General features: G+C 41.3%; 1 protein-coding gene across 1 annotated transcript in view; it reads right to left on the bottom strand.

Moving 5' to 3' along the window:
* Positions 1–16,628, bottom strand: part of DGKB (diacylglycerol kinase beta) — a 698,074-nt gene that overhangs the window by 292,545 nt on the left and 388,901 nt on the right. The gene's annotated exons all lie outside the window — the stretch shown is intronic.

Genomic DNA, 16,628 nt, shown 5'->3' with positions numbered 1-16,628 from the left:
AGATAGATAGATAGATAGATAGATAGATAGATAGATAGATAGATAGAGATGGGGAAATGGGAGGTCTGGGGATTATAGAAATTTTTATCTAACAAGTGATTATTAAATACAAAGAATTAAGTTCTTTAAAAATTATTTGAGGAACAACTGGATAGCCGCCAATAGAATAGCCATGCTCTCAAACTGTTTTCTCCTCCCTATTACCGAACAGAAGACACACTATTCTGATTCTTACAGGAGAGAGATACAGTCAGAATCTTGAGATGCTCCCAGGGTACTTGAGCTCTTTGCAAGGAGAGACTTTAACATTAAGAGACATAGCTTACAGCTTCCAATGGCATAAACACTCTCAAATGGATGGACAGTAAAGGACGTGGACACAATTGAACTTGTCCAGTAAACTCCCTTCCAGCTAACCTCAAATAGCTACTGGAACTTTCTTGGGGACTTTCCTCCAGACTTTATTAAACACTACGATCACAAATATACCTATAATGGTGGTGGGGGGGGGGTGGTAAGGAACATTGGTGGAAGACTTAGTTATTCATTTAATTCCAGATAAAAGAGGATGGCCAAAGCTCAGGGAAAGAGTAAAACAAAAGCTTAAAGAAGTCACATTTGCATAAATCCAGAAAATACAATTCAAAGATGATATGACATGTCTAGTGCATAAAATGAAGAGACTAATGGTTGTCCATATATAACACAGAATGAATGGGCCCAACATGCATTCTATGAGATTTGCTGCCCACAGACAGCAAAAGGATGCTTAATTCTCCATTCAGTTTGAAGTGGTCAAAAATTTCCTCCCAAATGGATATTTCTTTTCTTCCTCTACTTATTAAATTAAAAAATAATAAATGATATAATAAAATTAAATAATTAAAATTAAATAATAAGTAATTCAAGTACTTGAAGGATATTAAGGTAAAAAGTGATGAACTCTCAAGAGCTGAGACAGAGCCCAAAATAAGAAGGGGCGATGGGAGCCTCAACATGAAGTAGGAAGATGGCCCCAAACTGGGCTCTGCTATTTGGACAAAGTCCCACTTTGCCCACCCCCCACTTGGTTTGACAATCATGATGTAACCACGGAAATTGCACGGAAATTGTGTATGGTTTCTACAAGGGTATGAAATTAAGATAAACAAATTTTATTGGCTTGAAAATATTCAAGGCAAATCAGAAAGTTGCTTGTTTTAGTCATGAATAATGTTTGAAAATACTCTCGCTGACATTGCACCATTAACAAATCAGATGAAAAATGTAACTCAAGAAGAGATGTCTCCATTATGTTTTGCAGATGGAAATAGGGCTTCAGAGCACACTTAGGATGGACATTTAAAATACCAGAAAGAGCCAGCTTTTGTTCCGTCTGAAAAGGCAGAAAGGGCATAAATTAGCTCTATTTCTGGCTTGTTCTTTAAACGAAAGGAAAACACAACCCCTGCTTCTAAAAGCTATGTATAGGGATACACAACACACACAAAATGAGTTAGCCTCAATATCCGGGTGCAATTCAGAATTTCTTTTCTCTTCTAATAAACTTCCTCTGCCATTTTAATTAAGTTATTCTATCTAAGCTGATGATCAGTGCTGTCGAAATTGCATTGTGCTGTAGTCAAAAGGAAGGAATCTTGAGAGCAAATTAACTTGCATCCTGTCAAAGTGCCCAGTACTTGGTTCTTCTTGATAATAGGGTGACCAAAGGGTTAAAACATATTCAACAGCATCAGAGTGGACCCTTGTCACATTTATCAACCAATTTTCATTTCATCAGTTTGATTAATGTGGGAGTAGAAAGGATGGCAGTCGCTCAATAAAACAAAACAGTTCTATGTATTCAGTGACTACCTTCATAGGGCAATGTGAGGAAACCTGGGAAATTCCTCCACAAAAATAGACAGACTTCTAGCAATAGACCCCTGATGTCCAAAGTCTGCCATCAGTGGGGGCTCAGCTGGTGTTTGTTTAAGGACAGATATTTCTGGGAAAGTGGGATATGCCAGGCACTGAACTGGCTGAAGGTAGGAGACATTTACACATTTGGTTGTTATATAAACTGACTTTAAAACAACAAATAAACAATATTCATTAAGTGCTTACTCTACACCATATATGTTAAAGTAAAAATATAATGGTTCTTGCTTTAAAGAAACTCACTTTCGACAGATCAGGTGGGTAGAAGCATATAAATATATAATTAAATATCGAGTAAATTTTGGTGGGGAGGGGAAGTAATAGGAGATAGTAGTAGCTGGGAAATCTGAAAAAATCTTCATGTATGAGGTAAAAGGGATACTGGAAGAATGACCTTTTTATGTGGAAGGGAAGAGAATAAGCATTTGTCTGGCACTTACTGTGTCCAGACATCGTGCTAAGTTCTTTACAAAATATTATCTCATGATGGCAGGACAGACATCAATAACAAGTCACCATTATTGTGAAAATGTAAAAAAATTGTGATTTCTGAAGGAAACTTCCACTAATCCAAATCCCTTCAGCAAAACAACCCAAAGCACTTTTAGGAAGAAGGAAGCAAACCCTAGAAAGTTATCTGAGACACACAGAGCTTAAGTGACTCTCCAAGGGAGACACAGTCAGCACAGGTCAGTAGAGGATGTTGCTGATAATTAGGCCAAGACTATTGTCTACTACATCAAACCCTAAAATTCATGACCTTAAGATGACCAGGTCATAATGATAATTGTTTAACATCACTATCCCACCATCACAATTGTCAAATCCTCAGAAACACAAAATCTCTACTAGTCTAAGACTTGTTTCAAAATGGCTTGAAGTCAGACACAAACTTCAGGTGATAATGACTGCTAACAGTAGTCACACCACAGCAAGTTATTGAGAGATGCAGAATAACAATCAGTCCTCTTGTCTCTCACTCCAGTGTTTTCTCCACCAACCAATCAATAAGCATTTTGGGGTGCACTGTGGCTGGGACTTGCTATACAAAGAACAGAGGCAAACATGTCACAAAGCTGCTTCAGGGTGGATTTGAAACCATTTGCTGGTGGGAGAGGGACAAGTACTGGGATGACCTAGGGTGGATCCCAGAGGGACCTCCTAAGAAGAAAAGAAGCTTAAGGATAAATCCCCTTAATAGCTAGGATTCAGCTGCCCCTCTTCCTCTCCAGCTTCCTCTCCATGTCCTCTGATTCTCCATTTCTCTCTCTCTCTCACACACACGCAAATATACATATATTCTTTTCCAATGGATATTGGCATTATCAGAAAGAAATCTGCTACAGCCTCTGCTCAGTGCTACTAATACAGCATTGGGAATAAATGTTGATAAGAATTAATGCAGTCCTATGCAACCATCTCAAAGCTTTCTGTGTTCAGCAGCTCCATTAAATAATCAGAATAATTGTGTTCCATTGAACAAACCTAGATAGGCTGTGTATGTATTTACTGAACAAAAACTGGCTAATTATCACCCCCCTGTCCTCCCAGATGCTTCCTCTCTGGAATATGATTTCAGACTAGGACCTGGGCCCAGTAACTCAGCAGGGCATGTCATTTAGAAGAACATCACAAACGAAATCTCAATGCTTTGTAAGATTGTGAGTATGACACGTGTTACCCAGAACACTGCTCAGAAATACTGAGGACAATGGTGGGGGGAGCAGGGCACAGGGGTGCTTGTAAATAGGGTCTGCCTTTGGTGGATTTGGCAATATATTTCCCTTATCTCCAAGAGGTACGAAAAAGGAAACATCAAGTAGCAAAATATTATCCTCATTTTATATATGAGAAACTAAACAGAATTTATGCAAGAAAATTTAAGTAGGCACTCAAATGTTTACTGATGAAAAGAAAAGAGAAGACCGTGGGCATGATGGCACCCAGCTCCTCTGGGTTTCCATTTCAATCTCTGGACAACGAAAGGGTTGGACTGTGGAGACTCTAAGGTCCCCCCCCCCAGCCCCAGCTCAATGTCTGATGGCATCTCTCTGGTTTATTACAAGGAATAGTTTATACATATACATAAAAACAGACACACAAGGGCAATTTAAAGCAGTCTTGGTTCCTGGGTCACCAACAAAAACAAGAACAGCTTTATTTCAGTAGGATGTATACACATACTTATGTTAGAAGCACTGCTCTAGGTTGGTACTTCTGTGACCCTGCATTTTAATCCTGCATCTGAGACAATCCCTGGACCTCAGTTTTCTCATCTGTAAAGTGGCTGGGTTGGTTTTAGGTAGCCTCAGGTAAAATTCCCAGTCCCAAATCTGTTTTCCTGTGACCTTATGAGGTGCTACCTTGCCAGCACCTGGCAAACCCTGAAAGTCCAAGTCAAAACCTCCCGGTCTTACCCCAAATTACCTTTAATTAAGAAGAGAATGAGGAATGATCACACCTACAAAAATTTCCACTTTTGATAGGAAGCTGCTGGAGGGCGCTGAAGCCAAGCGTTCCCACCTTGGGCAGGAAGTACATGTTTACAAGTAAAAAAAAAAACCCTTCTTTCTCTGAAGGTCATGCATTGTGAAACACCATCCACAAGGAGGCTGGGGGCATCTCACAGGAAGCAGCTTTTTAAAGCTGAAGGACAAAGGTAAACATCTTTTGCCAACGGTCCTGGGCATGGGACAATGGTGCCCGTTGGTCATGCACCTCCGGCTCTAGTGATTCAGCTTCAGCCAGTTTCACAGGGATCACAGGGGTTAGAAAGAGAGAGCAAACAAATTAACCCAGTTCATTCCTAGCCTTGACCACTCAGAGAAGAGGTCTACACTAGGTCCAGGTCTCCCTGTAATAAGCCTATGGGCATAAACGATTTCTTGGGATTCTAATAGGCTTTCATCTTCCTTGTCTCTGTCCTCTGAGAGTCTCACTAGAAGAAAAACCCAGTGGTCATTTCCCCAGAATTTCATCAATTCTGCAGTCGGTGCCTCAGTAAATGTAAGCACCAGTATCCCATTCACCTACACTGACACCAAGGTCATGACTGCTTTCTCAGGGGTCTTCATCAAGGGGACACCCATCACAATGCTACGGTCCTACACTTCTCTAGTTTGGTGAAAATGGTCTTGGATTCATGGTATCATCACCCAGGAAGGAAGTGGATTTTGTTGGAATTGCATTGGGATAGAGCAGATTAAGTTCTGGGCTTGGAGTAAGGAGTGATCCAGATTCAGACGCCGCCTCGGACATATTTAAGTATTTACAAAATTTGTGCAATGTAAAGATGAAAGGACTTTTTTTCGGGGGGGGGGGTGGCAGTGGAAACACCAAGAAAGGGTCTTATGTACATGTTGGCTTTTGACCTGAGGTCTTAAGGGATGTAGGGATTCTAAGAGGAAAGGTGAGATGGGAGATTGCATATCATATGTGAGGAACAGAAGCAAAACAAATGGAGCTGGGCTGCAGAGCACATGCATAGGAGTCGTGCCCATCAAGATTTTGGAAACCTTTAAGTCCTATGGGAGGGTCAGTGGCTGTGTCAATGACTGTCTTCCCAACCTATTGGCTTATGTCTTTTAACAAAAGGTTGCTGTCCTCCTTGGGGACTCTTCATACCCTAAAATAAGAATGGTGGAACCTTAAAAGAACACAAGGGCATTTATTTAGAGCTAGAAGAAATGTTCATAAATAGGGACACAAAGTTGAGCTGACAGCCTGCCTTTAAGGGGCTTACAGTCTTAATAAGAGAAGAAGACAACCAAATGTGATGTAAGGCAAAGATCACCACATGTGAGGAGAGACTCAGATGAAAGGGGGAAGCCATTGTGAAAGAAGCAGTTTGTGAACTGGGGCCTTTCTATTGAAAGCAAGACATCAGCAAACTTAAATGAATCGCCTCCTGTGTACAAGGCTCTTTTGCCAACGGTGAGTGACTTTGGTAAAGATGGGACTCCATGAGGTAAGACAGGAAGGAGACCTTGCTGTACTCAGGTTTGGGAGAAGAAGAGAAGGAGGGCGAGAATAGGGGAATCGTGGCAGAAACATAGTACAGCATAAAGATAATTTGTGCCTGTGTTTTTTTTTTTCATTCCCAAGGCTACATAAACATACTTATTTTCAATGACATTTGTTGTGATAACAGACCTTCAAAAGAAAGTTGCCATAAATAAGGAGTCAGATTTAGAACGCAGAATTGACTAATTTGTCCTAGAGCTAAAGAAAGAAAGAAAACCTTGACTCCAAAGCATCTCAGGACACATGTATTTCATGTGCAATATCTCTATGTTCAGAGTCCAGGAAGTTAGAGTAGATCTCGTCCGTCACTGAACTGGGGCTCCCAGGGACATAAAGGCTTATAAGGACTTCATTAAAAAGGAAGGGTAAAATTATTCTAATCAAGGGCTTCTGAGTGAAACCCAGTCTAATTCCATCAAGACTCCAATGGAGTCTCAATGCCATCAAGCCATGGCAGACAGAGAACTCTGATGTGAATTCAAGAAGACCCAGGGTTAAATTCTGCCTGAGACACTTACTAGGTGGGTGACCCTGGGGAAGTCACTTAACATATCCATCTCAGTTTTCCCATTTAAAAAAAATGGAGATAATAACAACACCTACCTCCCAGGAGTGAGGTTTTGATCAAATGAGAGGATATTTGTAAAGTGCTCATAACAGTGCCCAGAACATAGAAATTTCATAATTCATTATGAATTCTCTGATGGATTTACAGTAGTCAGAAAGATGAAAAAAAATGCTTGAAGAATAAAAAAAACAGATTGCAATGTCATCAGTACCTGAAACAATCCATCCCAGAAGAACAATTCATAACAGAAAAGGACCATGGACATCATCTAGTCTAACCCTCTCATTTTACAGATGCATAAACTGAGGTCCAGAAATGTGAAGTAAATTTGTCCGAGATAACATAGGTGGTAAATTGGCGGAGCTGGGGTTCAAATCCAGGCTGCTTACTCTAAGATCATGCATTACCTTTTCAAACTATAAAAAATTATTCATAGGAAAAACAAAACTTTAGGACTATGGGAGGGGAAGAGTTAAATGTAGGTACAGTTGAATAAAAACATTGTAAATGTTCTCCCTGGGCACTGTGCTGAATAGCAATTGCAGTAGGCAAATGTTTCCATCAAACTATTCATATGCACTTGTTGGAACAGAACCACCTTTCAGTATCTCTGATTTGAATAATTTAGACATGCAAACACTTCTTTAAAAAAACGGAGAGAGATGGGTAAGTTTCTATTTTTGTTGTAAAGTTTTGACATTAAAAAAAATTCTAGAAAAATCAGTTCTGTGTGCAGGCACATGTTAGTTGTCACAGGACAGAAAAATCTTCTCTATGGGAGAGAGATGGTCCCATTAGGTACCAAAGGAGAGCATGAGACAAGCTTCTGGTGTCCGCAGGCATTCCTGCTTTGGGGGAAAAGAAAAAAAAAAACCTTCCTCCTAACGACACACTGTTCATTTCAATCCTAAATATGAATGAAGAGGTCAAAGCTCAATCCAGGGCTGTGATCTCCGGCAATTAGCCAGACACCTCCCTCTGCCAAGACCTCCCTACCTCACCCAGGGCGATTAAAGGGTTAATCATTATCTCCTTGCCTTCCCACCCCCCAACCCAAGTCAGACAGAAGTCTAGCTCCTCTGGGAGTCAGGTTGTCCCACTACAATCGTCTTCTTAAAAACCTCCCCAGACTGGAGATCTCACCATCTTTACAGAGGACTGCAGCTAGACAACAGCTGCTGCCAGAAGAAAGGGAATCAGGGCAGCTTTGGGCCAAACTAGGTCAAGTCCTAGAGAAGCTTCCCTTTAGAGACCAGGCTCTAACTGTTTCTATTTGTCTTATCTGAGTAGAAACAAAACTAGCGCTTTCGTTTTAGGCCCTAAGGCACTCTGCTTGGGGGTGGGAGGTGGGGCCTGGAACAAGGGTATAAACCTCTTTGGTTCAATCCAACAGCTTTACCCTCCTTACTGTTTTATGTTGGTCTTTGTGACTTATTCCAAACAAGGTTTTAAACCTTGGTGGCACCAGGGTGCAGAGAGCACCAGGCCTGGAGTCAGGAAGACTCTTCTTCCTGAGTTCAAATCCAGCCTCAGCCACTTCCTAGCTGGGCAAGTCACTTAACCCTTTTGCTTCCGCTTTCTCATCTGTAAAATGAACTGGAGAAGAACTTGACAAATCACTCCAGTGTCTTTGCTAAGAAAACTCCAAATGGGGCCACAAAGGCTTGGTCAGGACTGAACAACAGCAAGCAAGGCTTTAAAAGCACCTGGAGTCATCATAAGAAAGAAGCTTAGCCAAGAAAAAAGTCCAGCAGTGTTACATAACGAGAACCTTTAGTAATCCCGATGAGGCAGTGAGACTTGGTGAAAGGCTTGTTTACTACATTGCAGGCCCTCGGCAAAGTTGTAACTCAGTCCCATTCCACTTTTCCCTGCTAGATACTGGGGATATAGATAGACAGGAACATAGTTGCCCTTCTCAGGGGTTTACAGTCAAAGGAGTTGAGGGATTCCGTTTGCATGTAAATCATCCTACAAAGTGATACAAAGTAATTTTAAGAGGGAGAGTTAACTAAGGGCCGAGAAAAAGCATTTTGTAGCTTTTCATACCCCCTACCTGTGCTTCCCAGGAAGCCAGTAATCCCTGAGGGGAAGTAGGGTGAGGAGGGAGGGCTTTGCCATGATGGGACACAGTCTATTAAAAAGAGTAGACGAAGGAGACAGTTTTCAAATATCTGAAACTGGTGGTGAGTTATAAACTAGGCTGATTGAACAGCCAGCCGAGTCTGATGTTCCTAATGATTCAGAATGAATTTCAGTGAGGACTGGAATGGGCATTAATTAGCTGGGGGCTTCCTGCCTGTAGACCCCTTTTCACAATAGCAGCTCTTCCACGTTTGGATGGGACTGGCAGCCACCTTTCCTTAGAGCCTGTAAGAAAATACTCCAGCTCTAAATGCTGCCTTAGTCAAAACATCTGACATCAAAGATGCAAAGCAGCCAGAAGAGTGAACGCTTCCATTACATTTTTAAAATATGCAAATATAAAATACCAACTTTGTAAACTACTCCTTTGCTTCCATGATATGGTTTAATAATTTATCTCAGGTCAAATGATATTCTAGCCTCCTGCTCTACCATAAACTGGGGATTTGCAGCTCCAGGCCAATGTAGTTCCTCAGATTACATGATCCACTCTGGTCCAGACCAGACTCCCAAGGGCAAGAACACTTTGTGCCTAACTCAAATCTTTTCAACAAGACTTTGGACAATGACACCCAATACTCCAATGGAGTCTTTGATCCTATAATCCCCACATTCCCTCCCTGGTAAAGATTATAAACCAAACTTCCCCATTCAGAATGACTCTAACATTGCCCCCTGTAAGGTTACCACAGAGGGACCACCCAACATACTGAGGCCCTGACTTGTTTGGTTGGTTTTTCCTGACATTGAAAGAACATCAGAGGGGCGGCTAGGTGGCACAGTAAATAGAACACCGGCACTGGAGTCAGAAGGACCTGAGTTCAAATCCAGCCTCAGACAACTTAACACACAAACTAGCCGTGTGACCTTGAGCAAGTCACTTAATCTCAAATGCCCTCCAAAAAAAAAAAAAAAAAGAAAGAAAGAACATCAGTGGAGCCACCAAGCATTTGGGTCGTGGTGTCTATCTGGTAATACTGACCATATTTGATTTTTTTTTAATTTTGGTCTTTTTATCCATTAAACTCAAAATGAAAATATCTTATTTTCTCATTTTGCTGGTTTATTATTCATTAAGTCACCATTAAGGCAGCAGAAGTCAAGAGATCAGAGCAGGAAGAGCGATTTCTTACTGAAACACACAATGGGAAAGTTCCAAATACAATGAATTCATAACTTCACAAATGAGAGACTTTCAGGCCGCTCTGCAGACATCTCCTAATGGGCAAAGAAGGTCTCTTGTTCATGCATTATTTGTCACTAAGTGCCTTGTCCACTGGAATAAGAAATCTTTTGTGCCTTAAAAGGGTATGTTTCTTTCAGTAAAATATTTATGCTTTTAAGGAATTACCAAATTGTATAGCTCATCTGCAACCATTTCCCTCTTGTTGCCTCAATTGGAAATTGTTTCCCCTAAATTATGAATGCAATTTTTAAAAAGATTTTCTGGTTTATCGTCCTCTGAAAGGACAGTAAAATGAATAAAAAGTGATGATGACAATTTCAGCATTTAAAATCCACGTGTGATAATTCAAACAAATGTTATGACATTTAAGATAATGAAAGCCTTCGTTCCTTCTTCTATATCATATGAGGCCTATTTCACATCGAGGGAGTTGGAACAGATGTCCAAATATCGGAATACCGACAGGAAAGTTGGGGCCCAAACATGATTTATGTCTCCTTGAGAAGCCCATGGTGTCTCTTTAAAACCAGCTTGAATTCCTGTGAAACATCACTTCATGAGCCATTCTAGGAAACCTGGTTCCACAAAGTGTTCCCCAGGCAGAGGGGGAAGAGAGTCCTCAGTGGAACTCCAGGAGCATGGGAGCGTGTATTATTGACAGACCATTCATTGCAATCAACAAATGATCAATTGCAAATCTGATGCTAAATTGACCACACGCACAAAAAGACAAGTGTAGGGCCCTATTAAAGAGGACAAACTTCTGTTAAAAATGATCAGGGACTTTGGGGAGTGGGTTAATTCCAATCAATAGCTGTGTTGACAACAGACTGGAATAATGCCTTCTTTAAATAGCTGATTTGCCCATTATTGGAGACATTCAAATGAATATTTAACCTCCTGCCTGGCATCTCTTTTAACCTACTGAACTGGCGATGTTTTTACATTACCTCTGATTGATAAAAGATCCATAAATTTTCCAAGGGAACACAGGACAGTGTTTGCACATTTTGAAATAGAGATGATCTGAGGGTCAAGAGGTCAAATTTCAGGTTTACCTCCTCCAAACACCCTACTCCCCTAGCAGTTTCTTTTGTGATTCTTGGGGTTGGGATGGGGGGGGGGATGGTGTAGAATTTTTTTACAGACTATTAACAAGAAAAAGGGAGATACGGAAATGAAGAGAATTTTTTTTTTTAATCAATTCTCCAGCTGGGGCTTGGGATGTGTCCTTCACCTGCACACCCTACAATTCTGAAGCATACTTTGAACATAACATTTGGATAAAAAGTACTTGTGAATGCAGGTGTGTGTTCACTGAAAATAAATGCCACAATCTGCTGCAGGAAAGTCAAGGACAGAAAACCCCCCTGCCCAGCAGAATACGAACTCAAAGCATCCAGAGAAGCACTTTTTTATCTTAGCCAAAAACTGAAACAAAGCAGATATCCATCAATTGGACAATGGCCAAACCTCTGAGTATAATGGGCTATTCTGCTGCTGGAAGAAATGAGGAGGGCAATAGTTGCCCAGAACCCTGGGAAGACTTCTAGCAACTGATGTAAAGTGAAGTAAGCCATATCAGAAAAACAGACATATGTGTATGTGTGCATGTATGTATGTATGTAGGTAAGTGTATAATGTGTGTGCATATATATACATATACAGCATATATAGGCTATATAATATATATGTATTCAAAATATTTATAAATACACACACACATATATATTCAAAAAAACAATCCAAAGCTGAATATTAAAATCATAATAAACAAGCTCAGTCCTAAAGGAAGGATTAGGAAATAGATCTTCCCCTCTTTTTTTTTGCCAAAGCAGAGGAATATTAAATATTAAATATAGCATATATAAATATAAATAATAAAGATATTAAATATAGCATATATATTATCAGACCAGGGTAATGAGTGGATTAGTTATGTCAAATCTCCTTTTAAAAACATCTTTCCTTTTTATTCTGGAGAAATTCCATATTCTCTCAAGAAGCTTACTTTCTTTTGGAGTTTGCATAGAGTAGGCTTCATCACTGTGACTGACAGCTTTCGTGATTAAGGATTCAATCAACAAGCATTTATTAAATGACTACTAGCACTACTGTGCTGATTGCTAGGATACAAAAAAAAAAGAAAATAAAAGAAAAAACGACTGCTATTCTCAAGGGACTTCAATTCAATCTAACTAAATAAATGCCACTAAGGACTGAGTGGTGGGCAATGTGTTTGAGGTTCAGGATATAATAACAAAAATGAAGCAATGTCTGGTGTCGAGGAGTATGTATTTTTCTTTCTCAATTTATATGAATTTCTTTTCACGAAACCATCTCTGGGATTGAAGTTGCCAAGGATTCTTTTGATTCATTTGTGATATGCAATGAGGGGGGTCCAGATCTGAGAGACTGGATGACATTTGGGAAATTGAGTAGCAGTCTCAATGATGCCATCTATGCCAAGACGTTCATAGGAAGGCTGAGCAGAACCTTGGGGCATATCATCTCAGAATATTCAGAACTGCAGATGACCTAAAGGGTGAGGTTGAGAGGCAGGGGCTGCACACATGAGGTACAGCTCATTCATACCCTCCGAAAGTGGTATATCCCCACGTTAACGTTATTCAGTCATTTTAGTCATGTCCAACTCTGTGACCCCATCTAGTGTTTTCATGACAATGGTACTAGAGTGGTTTGCCATTTCCTTTTCCAAATCATTTTACGGTTGTGGAATCTGAGGCAAACAGGGCTAAGTGACTTGCCCGGGTCACTGAGCTAAGTGTCTGAGGCTGGATTTGAACTTACAAAGATGAGTCTTGCTGACTTCAGGCTCCATCCTCTATCCACTATGAGGTCACCTAGCTGCCCACATATGCCCACTAGCTACTATCATGATGAGTCTCTCTTTCCTTTTGTGGCTAAACTCCTTGACAAAGGCATCTCCACTTGGTGTCTTCCTATCCTCACCTTTATGTCTCTCTCAGCATTTGCCCAAAACGCTTTCTCCAAAGTTGCCAATGATACCTCGTGTGCAGGTCTCAGAGTCTTTTTTCCATCCTCATCCTTTGCCTCTCTGTGAGATTTGACAATGGCCTGACTGCTCCTTCTCAGGACTGCTCTTCCCTCCTTCCGTCGTCATGCCTTTGCTCTCTCCTGCCTCTCCATCCACTCCTCCTCAATGCTATTTCATAGTTCTTCATGCATGTCCTGCCCATCCATTGTGGGTATCGCCTACGGCTCTATTCCCAGCCTTCTTCTGTTCTCTGCCTCTTAGTTCCCCCCACACACACACACACATTTGGTGACCTCATCAGTTCCCAGGTGTTCCCAAGCACTTATCCTCTCTGTGGCCATGATTGCCATAGCTTTTATACAACCCTGACATTTCTCCTGAGATTCAGTCCACTATTATCAGGATTCCCCATAGACATCTTCAACTTAGCATTTCCCCAAATGAACTCATTATCCCCCACCAAAAAAACAGAACCTTATCCTTTTCTTAACTTCCTTATTAATACTGAGGGTACCACCAGCATCCCAGTTCTTCAGGTTTTCCAAATCAGAGCCATTCCCTGTGTCTCCTTTTCACCCAATATGTTCAATCCATCACAAGATCTTGGCATTCCTACCTCACCATGTCCATCTACTCATAGAAGTGTCACCCTACTAAAAGCTCTTACCCTATCTCTCCTGTCCTACTGAAAAATGTCTTTTAACCAGTCACCCCGTGTCGATACTCTTTCTGCTCTAATCCATCTACTACAAAGCTGCCAATGTGAGTTATCTAGAACATAAATCTGGAGATGTCACATTCTTCCTTCTTCACTTCACCAAACACCACGTACTGCTTACTCCCTAGAGAACCAAAGCCCTCCCCTGAACACATAAAACTCTTCACAGCGTGGCCTTTTCTCTATTTTCCCTTCACATACGCTACAATCTATTGACACTCCTCTGGTAGCTACTATTCATACGTTTATGCTGGCTACCTCCCATACCTGAATACTCTCCCTTCAAGACTCAGTTCAAATTCTTCCTTCCCTGAGAAGCCTTTCAAAGTCCTCATCACACTGCCCCACCACCACCCCATCTCCATGTGCTAGAATCTTCTCCACTGAGAGGATCTCCCATTCATCCCATAATATATCTTTTATGTTGAAGTTATTTACATGCCCTGTTTGAATATAAGCTCCCCAAGGTCAGGGGCAGTTCTTCCTTTTCTCTTTATTGACAACGCTTAACAGAGCCTAGCACATAGTAGGTGCTTAATAAATGCTTCTTGGCTGCCTGACACGTGATCATCATTCTATTGAGTATTTAGCAGCATTATTGGAAATCAGAGAACATGAAAGCTGGCAGTTGGCAAGGCTCGAGAGCCCTTTCTGAAATCAGTTGGAGAAAATGAAAATGTATTGTTGCCGGCATGACAACAAACAGCACAAAAATATGTTTTCTAAACTGAGAAATTATCGTGTGTGGTGATGTTTGGTATCTGAATGCAAATTTTGTGTGTTGGCTGTACTTCCTGAAGAGATGAATACCGCCTCTGAATCCGCCATCATCCCAGAAACAAAACAAACTTGCTTGTATTGGGCCCAGCAACGATCAGCCCTTTCAATTAAATCTTTATGCAGATTTGACTTTGTACTCTCAACTTTTCACGGGGGTCTCGTGCAATTCTGCCGTGTAGGCCCACAAACGGATTCACCACGTGCATGAAGGAGCTGATTGGGTGCCAGCTGGCTTGGCTCTCTGCCTTTCTGATGATAATGAAGTCACACAGCTGCTAGGACAGTCAGCTGGAGTTCACATCCTCACAAGTTAAATGGATATCCATTGACTGGCTTCTTAACAGGACTCATTAAACGAAGCAGATTTATTTTCCTCTAGAATTTTGAATCATGAGATCACAAAAAATAGAGCAGAAAGGGACCCTGGAATTCATTGCCCTGCCTCTTCATTTTATTAACGAGAAACTTGGGAACCAGAGAGTGACCGGTCTAAAATCACACAGCTAGCAAGTGGTTGAATTGGGGGTTGGAGCCCAGGTCATTGGCAATCCTCTGTTCTGTCCTTCCTGACTGAATGTCATTCACTTCATTAGGAATGATATTAACTCATATCTTATTCTTCATTATAAAGGATCCCTCCCCTCATCTATAGTTTTGAAAACCTGATCTGTTCTAAAGGAGCATGTATCAGAGGAAAGAACAGCATTTATAGCTTCAATGTTTCCTGAAAATGAAATGCAGTTGACCGAGGTTTGAGGTGTGGGTCTAGCTAGAGAGCACTAATCTCTCCTTAAGGCATGGATCAGTCATGCTAGGAATAGAGATTGTGGGCCGGAAGCATGTCAAACATATGTAATAAATAAGCTTCTGTCCTCAGGTCAGAGGGACAAGAAAGTATTTTGTAGGCATCAGTCAATTCAACAGTCGTCATTTGAAGGTGCTAGAATTAGTCCCAACCCAATGATAAGTAAAATACAGATCTCCAAGCATTTCACTGAATCAATCAATGGAAGTTGGAAGCCTGTCAGAAGGTGGCTAGTCCAGTCTGAACCAAGAATCTCCCATTCACCATTTCATAAAGTGGCTTCTCTACCTTTGCTTCAAGGCCTCTAGTGTGGGGGACCCAGCTCCCTCCCAAGGGCACCCATTTAGTTTGGTCTGTATTTAAATCTGGTCCACATTTACCTCCTTGTAATATCTGTCCATCATTTCCTTTGTGGTAAAATAAATAAAAACTGTCTTCCACATGACATCCCCATAAACACCTGATAACAGCTATTGTGTGCCCCAGGAATCCTTCTCTTCTCCTAACAAAACACATGTGGGTCCATCAACTGATCTTCTCCAAGTCATGGATGGAATTTCCTTCTCTACATTATTCTCCCTCCTCTGGACAATCTCCAGTTTAGCAGGATTCATAAAATGTGGTGTCCAATATTTCTAATGTGGTGTGATCAAATCCTGTCCTTCCTGAACCCTGGGCTGCTCTTAATGAAATCCAAGACCACCTTTGCTTCTCTGGATCCTGCCACAGACACTTGATTTCCCTTGAGCATGTGGGTCACTAAATTTCCCAGGTCTCCCCCCACCCCATACAATTAAGTCTAGCCATGGACTCACCCAATCTTAGCTGAATGAATCTTATTTTGGAGTCACACAGTAAGCTTTCTCATGTCTTCTCTATTTAACCCTCATGTGATTAGATTCAGCCTCAGCTGGGCTGCCTGCTTATCCAGGGGCTTGGAACCCTAGCTCAGTGATCTAGCATGTGAACAATTTCCCCTATCTTGATGTTACCTGCAAGTCCAATAACTGCACGTGATGGTCGTTGTGGATAAGCTGTGTTTCCTCACTGCATCATCCTCTGACTTTGCACAGTTGTCAGTTTTGGACACACAGTCCTCGCCCTCTTCTCCTATTTATTAGCTCCTCATTATGGATGTAAGGCTTCTTTATCTTTCCAAGTCTATCCTGTCACTCCAGGGGACTCCTTACTCACTTTTCTTTCTTCTGACCTGGGACAAAGCTTATTCTAGGTGCAGAGTTTTAAACTAGATAAATCTGCTCATTCTCTCTCTGTCTCTGTCTCTCTCTGTCTCTGTCTCTGTCTCTCTCTCTCTCTGTCTCTCTCTCTCTGTCTCTCTCTGTCTCTCTCTCTGTCTCTCTCTCTCTCTGTCTGTCTCTCTCTGTCTCTCTCTCTCTGTCTCTCTGTCTCTCTCTCGGTCTCTCTCTCTGTCTCTCTCTCTGTCTCTCTGTCTCTCTGTCTCTC

Source organism: Petaurus breviceps, unplaced genomic scaffold (genome assembly GCF_028583685.1).
Source record: "Petaurus breviceps papuanus isolate PSGF00001 unplaced genomic scaffold, PetGlider_PUasm1.0 218, whole genome shotgun sequence".
Classification (NCBI taxonomy): domain Eukaryota; kingdom Metazoa; phylum Chordata; class Mammalia; order Diprotodontia; family Petauridae; genus Petaurus; species Petaurus breviceps.
Note: the sequence above shows the minus strand (reverse complement) of the source record. Positions and strands in the feature narration are given on the sequence as shown.